At 46.4% G+C, this 11082-nt stretch overlaps 1 protein-coding gene across 1 annotated transcript in view; it reads left to right on the forward strand.

The window, feature by feature from the left end:
- Nucleotides 1-30: 30 nt before the first annotated feature.
- The window catches only part of LOC103617009 (SWI/SNF-related matrix-associated actin-dependent regulator of chromatin subfamily D member 3), a 79152-nt gene continuing 68100 nt past the window's right edge, over nucleotides 31-11082 (forward strand). The window contains exons 1-2 of the mRNA XM_017736321.1: nucleotides 31-988; nucleotides 2236-2425. The gene's annotated coding sequence lies outside the window, so the exon portion shown is untranslated. The remainder of the gene's footprint in view (nucleotides 989-2235; nucleotides 2426-11082) is intronic.

Raw genomic sequence — 11082 nt, forward strand, 5'->3', positions numbered from 1 at the left:
ACCCCCGCCTCCTCCGCCGATCCCCGGCGGCTTTGCTGCCTTGCAGGAACTCGGCTCGCTCGGAGAGGCAGGCAGAAAGGGGGAGCCCAGTGCTCATTTACCTCTCCCGAATGTGGGCTGCAGGCCCCCTCGGGAGGGTCTCCTTTAGCAGGGACTGACTTTACCGAGGGAGACACCATCACTCGTCTGGAATTGCCCATCCTGCCCTGACATGGTCCATGCATTCTCTGGAGAGGAGTGTCCTCTTCTTAACACCCTGTTCCTGGAGACACCCCAGCGCTGCCCTGCATCTAACTGACTGCTGTCTCTGGTGCTCCAGCAACAACCAGCCTTCACACAGGAGATGGCAGCTTTTGAGAGAGAGTATTTGACTTGCTGCCTCTAAGATGCCCCTCAGTTCCGTCTTCAGAGGGAGATACATGGTCCCAGATACTCTCTCAGGACTAACAGATCCGTGCCTGTGGGAGACTGATGCTCTGCGTGGCCTTCTGGAAGATCTTCTGACTTCCTGAACATGTAAACCATCTCACTTTGGCACCAGGAGTCTGCTGCTGGAGACTGCTGCTCCTTCCCTCCCTCCTGTTCCCTGAGGCCTGAACTCTTCTCCGTTTCCTCCATCACTGTGGCCTGTGGAAGATCCCTGTGTGCGAGCTGCTGCTGGGAAAAACTGAGGTAGAATTAAAATGGGGGACTGAGGAACAAACAAGGTCATTCACCAGTCAGCATGATCTGGGAGAGTGTGCATTATCCTTGCCTGGTACTGTCAGCACTTCCCTTCTTGGAGAGACTGACTTCATCCTACTGCCCATCCGAGGAAGTCCTGCAGCTTCTGAAAATAACCACTTCCTTGGTGCTGTCTCAGGAGCAATCAACGATCTGCTGTTTTCCATGGGGACACGACCAGTGAAGCCAGCCTGTCTTCCCTTGCTGAATGCCCTGACCTCTCTGTGAGGAGGAACTTGCAGCTTGGCCTTGCCCCTAAGGCAGGGTGAGGACACTCAGTCTTTGCTCTCCTCCTTTTCCTCAGTGCTGCGGTAGTGTTCCTTCCTGTACTTCATGCACTCTCCCTTCTCATTTGCGCTGCCTCCACTGCAGTGTTTGCCTCAGCCCCTGCTTGCCTGGGATCTGTCCTTCCTTGAATACAGCTCTGTTTCAGCAGAATTCACCATGATCTTCTTTCTGTCCTTTTTTCTTCCCTTTTTCTGACCCCACTGGATCCAGAGCCTTGGTCCTGTCCCTGGTGGAGTTACCCACTCTACTCATGCCGCCTGGCACTGCCCAGGCTGGCACTGCAATGTTCATACTTCCCTTTCTTGCCTATCCATTCTTTGAACAGTTGTTTCTATCTGCATGTCTAGGTGCGAGCTTATGCTTGAGAGTGCTGTGTGTGCTGGTGCTCACACCTGTTCTGCTGTAATGCTGCTTTTCTTCATCAGCTACAGTACAGAGCTGTCAGGAGCAGCAGGGCTTTGTACTTGCAGGTGCAGCTGGCTCAGCTCTTCCCAAGGAACAGGTCCCTTTTCCTTCTTAGCCTGGTTCGTCTTCTTTGGGACCTATCATAGCATGCAGACACTGAAGCTGCCTGACTATGCCCTAAATCTGTGGGATCATTAGTTACTCCAGTCTGCCGCACTCTCCCTATTCTACTGGGGCAGCTAACAGTGCCTGCTAAAATGCTGGAGTGTTCTGGTAGGAGTTGATTTTGAGTTCTTTAAGGAGTTGATTTTTTTAAGGATGAAAGCAAGCTGACTTGGACAATGTTCCTAAGCTGGCCTGCCTTCCCCAGGTTGAGAACATCTGTCTGAGAAGATACCTTTGCTTCTTGGGACAGGCAAATTCCAGGGATCCACTCTAATCCTACCCACCCTGTGGTTCTTATCAGAGCCTGCTCAGTATGTTGACAGGTTATAGGCAAGCAGTGACCTTCATGTTCTTTCTAGATTCCACAAATACAAGCTGGGTCCTGTGGGAAAATTGAAGAGCCCACATGGATGGGCCAGTGCCTGGGCAAAACTGCTGTCCTGGCAGCCTGGACATGCACCTGTGTACAAAGTCTCCAGAGAAGTCCCAAACCACTATGTCAGTCTCATCTTCCCTTTCTTGCTCTTCTCCCCCTCTTTTTTTCCCCATGTTGTGCTTCTTATGAAGTGTCACATGGGTTGGTGCAGTTCTAGGAAATGTTGTTTTTATTGTACATTACTTCCCTCTCACCCAGTACGTACTTTCTCTTTTCAGAGCTGGATCCAAATGCATCCTCAGCCTGCTGTCTTAGAGCTGTTCCTGCTTAAGGTCAATGAGAGCATCTCCTGCTAATTCATCATGACATAATATCTGGTCTCCTGCTCCATCCACAGGATAAGTTTATTCCTTCTTCTTGGTCTACACAGATGTGACTCCAGGTGTTCAGCTGCCTTGTCTGGTACAGGTAGGTTTTAGCTCTTTGAAAGGTGACCTGTTTTAGTCAGGAAGGATGTGTCTGTGCTTTGTATTGGGGATGGAAAATGTTTACCTTTGGGCATATGGGAAATACTATGTTGTGAAATAAATCCTAAGATGCCAGCTTGCTGCTGCTGACCTAAACGGGTCCTTTGAATAGCCAATTACTTCTGTGAGAGTTTGCACTAGTGCTGGCAGGAAGATGCTGATCTGGCAGAGTGGAAGTGATGTTGGAGAATGCAGTTGCTAAGAGGAGTAGTAGTAGCAGCAGGTATTCTTTGTGGTAATTCATTACTCCATTTGCCACAGGTAAATATAATTAGTTCTTGTCAGGTGGTTATTGATCTGTGGGGTTCCCATGCTTCTCAGTGCAGGTTTAAATTAGCTCTTCCCAGCTAGGAAGACTTCTTCACTATCTGCTGTTGCTGGATGGGCATTGGTCATCTCCATGATACGGTGCTCAAATCTGCCACTCAGATCTTCATTTTCTAACATTAGTTACATTCTACTTTTTGCTTCCACTGTGAATATCCACCTGTCTGTTTTCCCAGCCAGTACACAGTGTGCCTATAAGGGACTTTTGTTTTTGCCACACCTGGATTGGTGACTTCTCACCTTTCACAGCCTGCACAGGTCACCGCACTGGTAGTGTAAACTGTGTGGTAGAAGAAATGCATACTATTTTGCTTTGGAAATAAATAGCCTAGGTTATAACAATTCTCACTTTAACTGGAAGAGCTTATGTATGAAAACTCCTTCAGTTTTTTGATGAAGATGCTAATGCTAACCTTCAGTTCTCTTTATCACTCAGCGCTCTCTCCTCATCCAGTGCAGTGTTGATACAGTGGTTTCCAAGCAGAGTGCTTGGGCTAACACCTGGAATTTGGTGGTCTCTCCTTAAATTGAACAGCGTTCCAGGAACTTATCTTTTCTGGAAAGATGCAGCTGAAGGAATTGAATGGTTCTTAATTGAAACTGTAAAATATTGAGAGTTCAGGTGTTATACCAGGAGAGTTATCCAGGTTTTGCATTTTTATAGAAATGTCCTGGGTGCATGGAAATAAGCAGATACCTTATGTGCCTTTCCATCTAGCTCACAAGGCTGCGCTGTGTTCTCCATAGTGCTTTCATAATGCAGACGCTGGCTAATTGGTCTTGTTCATGGAAGGTTCCTTAGAGGTCATCAAGTGAGGTGTGTTTAATTTTTGTGAATTGACAGCCTGAGATGCCCTTGTCAAATGTTTACAATATTCACTGAGTAAACATGGAAGTGACAAAGATACTGTCATTTCTGTACCTGGATGTATTTGCGAGCACTGGAAGCTCCATGCTGCACAAGGACCCCATGAATTTTATGGAAAGCTCTTTTGGTCTTCCTTCCATTTCTTGAAAAACTCTGCATTCATAGGTTCCAGTGTTTGAGAGACAAACCTCCTATCCTTTCCCTTCTGGCCTCTTACAGTCCTGCAGCCTTCTCTGTTTTCTGTACTGGCACAGAGATGGTGTCTGTGTCTGTCTGTGATCAGTGCCCAAAGCAAGGGACAGAAGCATTTCTCTCTGAACAGAACTAGCACCATGGCTTAATTGAAGGCCTTAGCTAGACTGAAGAATTTGCCTACTCCAAGAATGTCAGTGTAAGATTCTATTCAATATCGTACCCTTTACCCCCAAATTTAGCACACTTACTCTCTGCCTGTGAATAAATTAAAAAAATTATTTGTTTAAAGGTAGTTCAATTCCTTTCGAGATCCTAAACTGCAGGGAAGAAAACACAATTTACCAGTTATATATTTTTATTTTTACAGGCACAGCTATTGCATTGAAGTGCGAAATCATGTAAACTTAACTTTTCAGCATGTGGCCTTTGATTTGTAAATGTGCTTTTGATGAGCACCTCCCCTATGGAGACAGGCTGAGAAAGTTGGGACTATTCAGTCTGGAGAAGAGAAGGTTGTGTGGAAGTGTCTGAAGGGGCTACAAGGAAGCTGAAGAGGGATTATTTGTTAGTAACTGCAGTAATAAGAAAAGGAGTAATGGGTACAAATTGAAAGAGGGGGAAATTTAGGTTAGATATTAGGAAGACATTTTTTACTATGAAGGTGGTTAGACACTGGAACAGGTTGCCTAGGGAGGTTGTGGGTGCCTCGACCCTGACAGTGCTCAGAGCCGGGTTGGATAAGGCCTTGAGTGATCTGGTCTAGTGGGAGGTGTCCCTGCCCATGGCAGAGGGGATGGGACTAGATGATCTTTAAGTCCATTCCAATCCCTTAACATTTTATGAGTCTATGATGTGAAAGAAATTTGACTTCACTTGGTGAAATTGCAAGGCCCAACAAAGAATGATATTGAAAATTTATAAATTTATTATTTTTAAAGATTTAAACCAGTCATTTTCCTCTGATAAAATATCTATGATTCATGGCAACAGCAGAATTTAGAGTTAAGAGGTGGTGTCTAGATGGAAAGCAAGAGCTGTGTTTGCAGCTGTGAGACCAGTGAGGAATGATTTTAAAATGTTACTTGCAGATTTTTATGCTTTCCAGTTTCATGGTAGAAAGAGGACATAGTGGAAGGTTACTTAAGGGTTTTTATTCTTGTTTGTTCTTTGAGATCATGGGGATAACCACATAGTAACTGAATGGGCTGGCAGGCTGATCACACTCTGTGTGGACAGGGGCCAATCTGCGTAGTTGCAGGAGAAGGTACAAAGCTCATTCACTGTGGTTCACAGAGGCATAGAATGTATTGGTTGGAAGGGATCTTTTACAGATCACCTAGTCATGTTCCAGTGTTTCACCTCCCTCATTGTAAAAAATGTCTTCCTTACTAAAAATGCCTTCCTTCTAATTTAAAACCACCCTCTTTAAAATGGCACTTTAAAAGTGTTGTCCCTTGTTTTGTCTTAGAGGCCTTGGTAAAAAGTCTCTGTCTTTCTTACAAGCCCCCTTTAAATACTGAAAGGCTTCAAGAAAATCTCCCTGAAGCCTTCTCTTCTCTGGGTTGAACACCCTTGGCTCTCTCAGCCCATCTCCAGAGCAGAGGGCTTCAGCCCTCAGAGCATCTCCATGGCTTCCTCTGGGTTTGCTCCAGCAGATCCATGTTTGTCTTGTACTGTGGAGCAAGGTGAGGTCTGACAAGAGCAAACAGGAATAATCCCCCCCCTCACATGCTGTCCATGCTGCGGGATCAGCCCAGGACTGATTGTTTCTGGGCTGGCAGCGCACGTGACCAGGATCTGTTCTATTTTTCATCCACCAGCACCTCCAAAGTCCTTCTCCACAAAGCTGCTCTCAGTCAACTCATCCCCAAGTCTGTACTGGGATAGGTGAGACAATTGCCCCAAAGGTGCAGGGCCTTGCACTTGGCCTTGCTGCACTTTATGAGGGTCCCATGGGCCCACTCTCTCAGGGTCCCTCCCTCTGGATGCCATCCCTGCCCTCCAGCTTGTCACCTGCACCCTTGGCTTGGTGTCACCTGCACACACACAAGGGTGCACTCAGTGCTACTGTCTGTGTCATTAATAAAGATATTAACCAGTACTGGTCCCAGTATGGAGCCCCAAGAGACACCACTGGATCCTGATTTCCATTTGGATATTGAGCTGACATCTATTGAAAGACATTTTACTTAGAACCCAAGAACTATTGATTCCAATGTTCAAAAACTCAGCTGAGAAATGTGGGAAACCAGCATGGCTGAGTAAGGACCTCCTTCCTGAAACTGAAACACAGCAGGGAAATGCAGAGACAGTGGAAGCAGGAACACACATCCTGGGAAGAACATAAGGATACTGCCTAGGAGTGTAGGGATGGGATCAGGAAAGCTAAGGCACAGCTGGAACTAAGTTTAGCAAGGGATGTGAAGAATAAGGGCTTCCTTGCACAGGTATGCTGGTTAGACAAGGAAGGCAAAAGAAACTGTATTCCCCAATAAATGAGATGGAGAATTAGTGACGACCAAAATGGAGAAGGCTGAGGTACTCAACAACTTTTTTCCTGCTCAGTTTTCACTTGTAATTGCTCTTCCCAAATCACTGGACTCTCTGAATCTCAAGGCAGGGACAGGGGGAATGAAGTCCTGCCCACTGTAGGAGTAGATCAGGACCTAGACCATCTGAGGAACATGGACATACTCAAGTCCATAGGACCTGATTAAACACGTGCCAGGGTCCTCAGGGAACTGGCTGATGGTGAATCCTGTCTCTCCTTAGTAATCTGTATTCATCAAAGAACATCCCATGACTGGAGAAGCTGAAGCCCTGGCATCAACACCAGCCATGAAGCCAGGTGTTGATCTGCACTGATCATGGTTGTTTACACATTAATGGATCTTATGGCTAAAAGAAACTTTTGGATCATGTGACACCCATATTTTACTGAGCACTAATTGATTTCCGTAGGTCCTTACTGTGAGCCTTATACCTTTCACAAAGACAAGCTGGTTAACCATTGGAAATTTCAATGCGATATACTGCTTGTAGACCTTCTATCAGTGGAGGGTTTAAGAACTTGGACAAATACTTGTTAAGAAGGGTTTTGGCAGATCAAGGCTGACTTGGGGAAAGGAAGTATTTGAAGCTCTAAAGGCCATGCCAGCCCCTCTGCTTGTTCTCTTAATACTTGTCATTCTTGTATGAATGAAAGTGTCTAGTGCAACAGTATCTGTATGTGGTTTATAAGTAATTGTTGTGCTAGTTTTGGGCTTGGTAGTCCAGACCTATCTTAGTAAGGAAGTGAACCAGTGTGGACTGCTAAGAACAGCATCTCTGGATCTCCCTGGGATGTGCACAGACCAGCTAGGGACCAAGGCAGTGTGCCCTGAGACAGGGCACCTGAGAAACATCTGCTGTCACTACTTTGCTATGGACTGTCTGGTACTTTTAGTCCCCACCATCCTCTGAAGTGAATGGTGGTGTGTGTCTTGTGGACATTTAACACATACAGATTTTGCCTAGTGGTTTACAAGTCCAAGAAAACTGGATGCTCCTTATCTAGTTACTGCTTTTTGCATCTTCAGTGTCTCTTGGCAAGTCCTATGTCCGTTGGTGTCCCAGGCTGGCTATTTTGCATGAAAAAGGTTTCATTCATTTTGAACTTAGTCCTCCATTTTTGTTGGTGGTCCTCAAGTTCTTCTGTTACACGACAATGTGCTCCTTTCATCACAGTGACAATTTTCATTCTTTATATTTCCCCCCTCCTCTGCAACATAAACACGCACTCTGCTTCAGTTCCTCTCCATAAGAGGATTATTTTGTACCTAGTCTTTCTATATCTGTATGGTTATAATTCTGCTGTATGCTTTCAGAGATGTGACCAGCACTGGCTGCAGTGTGATGAAAAAACTGTACTGATTGATACCATGTTCTGTAGTGTCTTCTATCAGGCTCTTCATTACTCCTTCAGATTTTATTTTCTGAGTGAATGCTTCTGTCAAGTGTTGCAGCCATCCTCATCTGTTAATATCTTTAACAATATAAATTGCACACAAAGTTGTAATTCGTGGAGTCCTGTTTTTTGTTTGAAGAGGAGGTGTGTAAGTGTGCCATTGCAGGTAAGGAGTCAGCGTGTCTTCTGTAGAGACAAACAGTGCCCCATGGGTCTGTTATGTTCCTATTCTATTCTCAGTTGTGTCCCTGTTTTATTAGGATTAGAATTCTTCGATGGCTCATGTAAATCAAAGTGGGTTTGTCAGCATATTGCACTTCAGTGTTTTGAAAATGGCTCTCAGCAAGGTTTCTAAAGAATATAAAAGCTGATAAGGGAAATAGTCAATAAAGAAAACTCCTTGTAAGCAGTAAGAAAAAGCAGTGACTCATACAATGGTTGAGGTTGGAAGGGACCTCTGGAGGTCATCAAGCAGAACTGGTTGCCCAGGACCGTGTCCAGACAGCCTTTCAGTATCTCCAAGGTGGGAGACTCCACAACCTGTCTGGGCAACCTGTCAGCCTCACTGTAAAATACCATTTGTTGATGTGCCAAGGGAACCTCTTGTGTTTCAGTCTGTGACCCTGGCATCAGGTCCTGTCACTGGGCACCACTGAAAAGAGCCTGGATCCATCCTCTTTGCATGCTCCCATCAGGTATTTTTATACATTAACGAGCTCCCCTCTGAGCCTTCTCTTCTCCAGACTGAGCAGTACCAGCACTCCTGGCCTTTCCTCACTGGAGAGATGCTCCAGTCCCTTTGTCATCTTCATGGCTCTTCTCTGCACTCCTCAGTATGTACATGTCTCTCTTGCACTGGGCAAAGCACTCCAGCTGTGGCCTCATCATGCTGCACTGAGGGGAAGGATCCCCTCCTGGATGTCACTGTGCCCAGGTACCCCACCCTTGCTGCTGCCTCGTGTTCCACTTGGGGTCTTTGTCTGACAAACTGCTCTCTGGCTGAGTGGCTGCCAGCACATTCTGATGCCTGGGGTTTTTCTTCCCCAGGGGCAGGAATTTGCACTTCCTGGTGAATTTTTGCCAGGAAATGTAAGGGTACACGCAAGGCGAGAGCACACCTCTTCTTCATTAAGGTCAGACAGTCAAGGAGGTTCTCCATGCAAAGGGGATAATAAGTAAATGGGGAAAGTGCTACAGAAAAAGAGAGACACAAGGCTGTGAGTCAAGGGATAATGGTGACAAAGCCCAAGAGCAGGCTTCCACTGACTGATGAGCCTTTAGGAAACTACAGGCATAGCTTTCAAGAGGTCTAAGCTGAATTAGTGCAATCCCTGGGACCTGGAGTTGCTGAAGGTGGTGGCTGCAGAAGGACGAATAAATACTGAGTTTCTGTGCCTTTTTGGTTCCCCATTGGTGCTCAGTGTAGGATGAATGAGTTCCAAAGATCTAAATAACGAAACAACAAAATTAGATTATAATGTGACATTATTTGACGCAGTAGAACCTAAAGCTGTCTTAGGATTGGGGAAGTGTGTTTCAAAACTGGATGATAATATGGCAGAATAAATTCCAGGTTGATGAATTTATATGTAAAGTGCATAAAGAAAATAAACCTGCCAATGTAGCCACATTGTTGCTAAAATTATTTCTTTCAGCTCAGGAAAGAAATCGTGGCATCTTTATAGAGAGTTCTCTGCAAACACGAGCTTAACAGTAGTGATTAAAATGGAAAATTTGATGTTAGGTATTACAGGAAATGAATTAGCAAAGCCGAAGTTACTGTTGTAATATTGTATAAATCCATGGCTCTCCTGTGTTCTGAAGAGAGGATGGAGTTCTGTATCCCTTAAGATGCCGTGACTAGTAGAACTAGAGGAATTCTAGAAAAAGTGATAAGGATAGTGAGAGGTGGAGGGATTTCCATCAGAGGAGGCCTGTGAGAATTCTTTAGAGAAATGATATACGAAGGTAAAAGTGGTAGAGATCATCAGCCACCACTGAGGAAAGGCAAAGCACAAATGGACTTAGGATTTGTAGAAGATATAGGCATGTGATGAAATTATGAGGCAACAGGCTTAAAACTAGCACAAAATATTGTGGGTGTTGGTTTTTTTTTTTTCAGCTGAACATAAGCCCAGATGTGCCCAGGTAAGCAGGAGGCCAATGGCACCTGACTTGTACCAGCACTGGTGTGGGCACAACCCCCGGGGCAGTGCCTGTCCCTGTGCTGGCACCGCTGAGCCACCTCCTGTCCTGGGGGTAGTTCTGGGCCCCTCATGACAAGGCTGGAGCGTGTCCAGAGAAGGCAACGGAGCTGGGGAAGGGGCTGGAACCCCAGGAGAAGCTGAGGGAGCTGGGAAAGGGGCTCAGCCTGGAGAAAAGGAGGCTCAGGGGGAGCCTTGTGGCTCTGCACAACTCCCTGACAGGAGGGGACAGGCGGGGGGGTCGGGCTCTGCTCCCAGGGAACAGGGACAGGAGGAGAGGAAATGGCCTCAAGTTGTTGGGAAATATTTCTTTACTGAAAGGGTTGTGAAGCCCCAGCACAGGTTTCTTAAGGAAGTAGAAGGGTCACCATTCCTGGAGGGATTGAAAAGACACGTAGACATGACATTTGGGGACACGGCTTAGTGGTGGACTTGGCAGTGCTGGACTTACATTGGATATGATGATCTTGAAAGTCTTTTCCAACCTAAATGATTCTGTAATTCTGTTCTGTGATTAGTAAGTGGACCGTGTTCCCCTTCACTCTTAGGGCACTGCACTGCATTCACTCTGTAAATTGAGGTATAAGGGTGGAGAAGGGGTCCCTCTGCTGCCAGAAGCCTCCAGGCTCCCTATTATGAGGCATGCTATCCACTGATCCTTTGAGCCCAGTCTCTAGCTGTCTCTGCTTTCCCACATCAGGTATATGGAGCAGCAGGCCCCTGTTTCAGTTGACAATCCCTCCCCAAATTGCAAATCTTAAGTATCAGTGCAGTCTTTTCAGAAGGGTGAGGAAAAGGCTTGCGCGAGGGAGGAGAGAGAATGTGAAACGGGATTGGGCGGCACCAGCAGTGCAGTGGGCACTGACTGCATCCTGCAGCCCAGGGAGCTACCTTGATGCTCCTGCATGGCTGCAGTGCAGATCCCACCTCCGCTAAGGTCCCGTGCTGCAGGACCTCTCCCTGGTGAAGTGGCCAAGGCGGCCGCAGAGGGGCAGTACGGAACTGCCAGGACAGTGTCCCTGCTGCTCCTGCCTGTGCGGAGCTGCTCCCGGACCGAC

The sequence above is a fragment of the Corvus brachyrhynchos genome, unplaced genomic scaffold (assembly GCF_000691975.1).
Source record: "Corvus brachyrhynchos isolate BGI_N302 unplaced genomic scaffold, ASM69197v1 scaffold706, whole genome shotgun sequence".
Classification (NCBI taxonomy): domain Eukaryota; kingdom Metazoa; phylum Chordata; class Aves; order Passeriformes; family Corvidae; genus Corvus; species Corvus brachyrhynchos.